The 4,111-nt window shown below is 39.1% G+C and overlaps 1 pseudogene; it reads left to right on the forward strand.

Annotated features, from left to right (window-relative positions):
• Positions 1-2,419: 2,419 nt before the first annotated feature.
• Positions 2,420-4,111, forward strand: part of LOC137980714 (uncharacterized) — a 13,091-nt pseudogene continuing 11,399 nt past the window's right edge.

Genomic DNA, 4,111 nt, shown 5'->3' on the forward strand with positions numbered 1-4,111 from the left:
GCTCTTAATTCCTTGTCCAAAGTACACGGTGATTTTGATCAAAAACGTTAATAGAGCAACACGGTTATCGTATACCCAAATTATGGGCATACGTTAACCATGGCATTCTTCAAACGTAACTGAGACGGTTTCCTTCATGGAACTGCCACGTAGAAATGGGCTAATAAAAAACAAATCCACGAGTTGGGAAGAAGCTCTTTATTCCTCGTCCAAATTACACGGTTTTTTTAACAAAAAAAGTTAATATAAAACATGCTTATCGTGTACCCAAATTATGGGCATATCAACCGTGGCATTCTTCAAAATTAAGAATGAGCATATGTTAACCATGGCACACAATGATGGGAAGAAGCTTTTTATTCCTCGTGCCAATTACACGGTGATTTTAATTTTAAAACGTTAATAATGCAACATGGTTATTGTGTGTCCGAATTATTATCTTAACCATGGCATTCTACAAACTCAAGGTGGTTTGCTGCACTGTGAAGTGGGCTAATAAAAAACAAATTCACGTGATAGAAAATTGTCCAGTAAAAGTGCGAGGATCAGTTTTCTTTTTCGTATATAGCTCGACTTTCAATTTCTACATTTCTTTCATTCATTGCTTTCACGAGAACACATGACCCTAAGAAATTGACCTGCTCCCAACTGTGTGGCTTCATAGCTCAGTTGGTAGAGCATTGCAACGGGATTGCAGAGGTCAGGGGTTCAAACCTTCTCTACGCAATTGCTGAAATTGCGAGGATCCAGACGAGGATCATAGCTCACTTGATTTCATGATATCCGCAGTTTAATATATGATTCATTTCAAAAATCATATCATTCGTTTATCATTCATCACTGGAACATTTAAAACTACAAATTACCAGCTCCTAACATCTGTCTTCAGAGTACAATTAGTTAGAGCGTCGCATTGACATATTGCGAGATCACTGGTTCAAACCAGTTGAAGTCATGGATTTTTCACGCTTCTCTAACCAATAGGCCATTTTACAGTTGTTTGCTTAGCGACCTAGCCTATGAATGGCTGCGAGGCTGCCACGACCTTGCATTGATACAGCCCCCACTGCTTTTATCATGTAAATTGTGTTGCAGGAGCCCATCAGTAGGAGCTTGCCTCCCCCATACAAGCCCTATGAGTCAACCTTTGCTCGTATATTTCTATTTTTAGAACGCCACGAGTTGTTCGGCACTGCACGCGCTGTTTAAAATAGCTAATCAGAATAAATTCATTGGCTAACGAAGAAAAAAATAGCAAAAACAATCTACGCAAATTGTGCGAATTGATGTAAATTAATGTAAATGTCAGTCTCCTGCCGAAGGGTTGGTTCTAAAAATAGAAAGATACGGGCAAAGGTTGACTCAAGGATATAGTGCATATGGAGGGTCCTACTCATGGGCTCCTGGTTGTTGTAATTGTAATTAGTCCGTATTAACATCACAAAATCACAGAGGTTTGAATCAAAACAGGGTCACCGACAGCCTCGCTTCCATTCGTAAGCCAGGTAACTTAGCTACAACTGTAAAATGGTCTATTGCTAAAATTGTGTTCAAAACTGCGAGGATCATATCGTCACTTGATTTTATATCCTCACCGAAGTTCAATATATGATTCATTTCACGTATCATTTTGTTTGTCGTCTCCTTAACTGTTTTTTGGTTTGAGAAGTTCTTTTTTTTTTTTTCAAACCAGTTTAATTTTTTAGGACACTGCATGCCCATTTTAACTTATTTGGTTTTAATTCTGTAATTAATTTTATGGAGTATGTTTAAAATTAACTAGAGAATTCTTTTAAAGATTATTATAATGGTTGTTGTCTCTGATGCTATCCACGAGAATAATAATAATTATTATTATTTATTGCATGTGAACAATAATTTTTGGTGTTTAGGGTTAAATGCTCAGCTAAATGATTAGGGTTAAGCACTTATCTTGAATGGTTAGCTTTCATGTCAGGTTAGGGATACTTCCTGCATTTTAGCGGAGCTCTTTCGGCTGCGCGCGCGGAGCACCATAGTTAAGAAAATATGGTAACCCAGATTGGTAACCAAGAATCTCGACGGGGTAGATCGACAACAATGTCATTTACGCACAAACGAAATGCACTGTGTCCGGTGAAAGGGCAAATGATTGACAGGATAGCGCAGTTTTGACTGCCGCGCGCACTGCGTGTTTAAGGGTTGGTGCGTACGTCGTATTAGAGAGTCCTCGTTTCTCCCTGCTACATCCATTACTGTTTCCTTATAACTCAATCATTTGTTCCACTCGTCGCTCAGTAGTTCGACTGTTCACAGCGCCCTTTATGCGATTAATTAGGTTCATAAATTAGCAGGTTTTGAAGATGTGAACCCGTCTGACAAGTTTCTTGTTAAATCGATTGCTGAGGCGTCAAGTCGTATTCCTTGTAGGCCTGTAAGGATGGCGGAGCCCATTACCCCGGAAATCATAGACTCGATTTGTAAGCATTACGGCAGCAGTAAAGACTTGCTTGACGTTAGGTTTGTCTGCATGTGTGTCATCGCTTTTCCGGTTTTTTTTTTTCGGTATTTCCAAGCTTTCTGTCGTAACTCAGAAAAAGATCCGTCACTTTAGCAAGCGCTACTGCAATGATTTGGACATCAAACTAGTTTTTTCCTCCTTTAAGATAGGCAATTTGCTTGGTGTGAAAGACCCTATCCCTGGCGGGCTTCGTTCACGTGTGGTTTATAGGTTTGCATGTGCGGGCTGTAATGCCTGTTATGTCGGCTAAACAACCCGGCATTTTTCCACACGCGTGTGTGAGCACTTAGTCAGTGATAGGGTCTCTCACATTTTCAAACACCTACAGAATTCCGAACAATGTCGCGCCCTGTCTTCAGGGGACTGTTTCCATATTTTAGATCACGCCTCTACGACTTTTTAACTCAAGATAAAAGAGGCTTTTCATATTCAAAAAGAACAACCTTCTCTTAATCAACAACTGCATCACGTAAATCTAAAACTATTCTTTTAATTCTCACATTGTCACGTTTTATGCACATTCCGTTGTTACTGGCATAATTAGCATTTTTTCCGACTTTTATAAATTCAACTTAACGCTTTTTACATTAATCAAATGAAGATGACAGAAGTTTCTGTCGAAACATGTCTTGTAATTTCAAAAGTTTTGTTGTTTTCTTTAAATTTTATGTATTAGGAGGTTTAACATTGTCACTGAAGACCGTTTTCATAAAATTTTTGTCGAAGTCAGCAAGGCCGATAAGTGTAGGGAGGGTTCCTGGGTATGTATTGCCAAAACTGGAAATTTCACGTGCCCTTATACTTACCTTAATAAATATTTCGAGGTGACTAGATTTGCTCCGTCTTCGCAAGACTATATTTTCAGATCCCTTGGGTATGATAAGCGTTCTAAGAGTAACTTGCTGTCGTCCGAACTCCTTTCCCCCGAGATAGCGCGCGAAATTCTCAAGGAAAAATTAGAAGTTATTGGTGTTGACCCTTGTGGCTTTAGTAATCTCAGTTTTAGGTCTGTTGGAGCTACAGCAAGCTGCAAATCGCAATGTTCCAGATCGTCTCTTTAAAGTTCATGGCAGGTGGAGGTCGGACTCAGCTAAAGATGGATATGTTTGTGACAAAGTCGACTCGCGGATCGTTGTGTCGTTGAATATAGGGTTATAGTTTCTGTCATTTTCAGGTCCGATATTATAAGCACTGCTGTACCTATTCCTCCTTTAAAATACATTCATTGTTATTAAATTCTCAACCTCGGATAATGCAATTCTCGTGCTCTGATTGGTTCACTCAATCTCGGTTATCAGCTCATATACCTTAGTTTGGCCTTATATGGTAAATGATTGTGCTTAGCGTTGCTAAACTAAAAACGTTTACGCCAGAAAGCGAAATTTCTTTCGGTATAAAGCAAAAGAAAAACGTTTTTGTGGAAAGTTTGTGATCACTTTCGAAGCTTAGAGATACGCGAAAAGGTAAGAAATGTTTTTGTGATGAGCCTGCGTCTGTCTGACCACGAGGTATTACACAACATCGCATCTTCATCAACTTTTTTCGATTTCGCTAGGATTTTCTCGCTTTTTTCGCTCGTATTTCGTACTTCTAAACTTTTGGAGTTTAAGG

The sequence above is a fragment of the Montipora foliosa genome, chromosome 12, assembly GCF_036669935.1.
Source record: "Montipora foliosa isolate CH-2021 chromosome 12, ASM3666993v2, whole genome shotgun sequence".
Lineage (NCBI taxonomy): Eukaryota > Metazoa > Cnidaria > Anthozoa > Scleractinia > Acroporidae > Montipora > Montipora foliosa.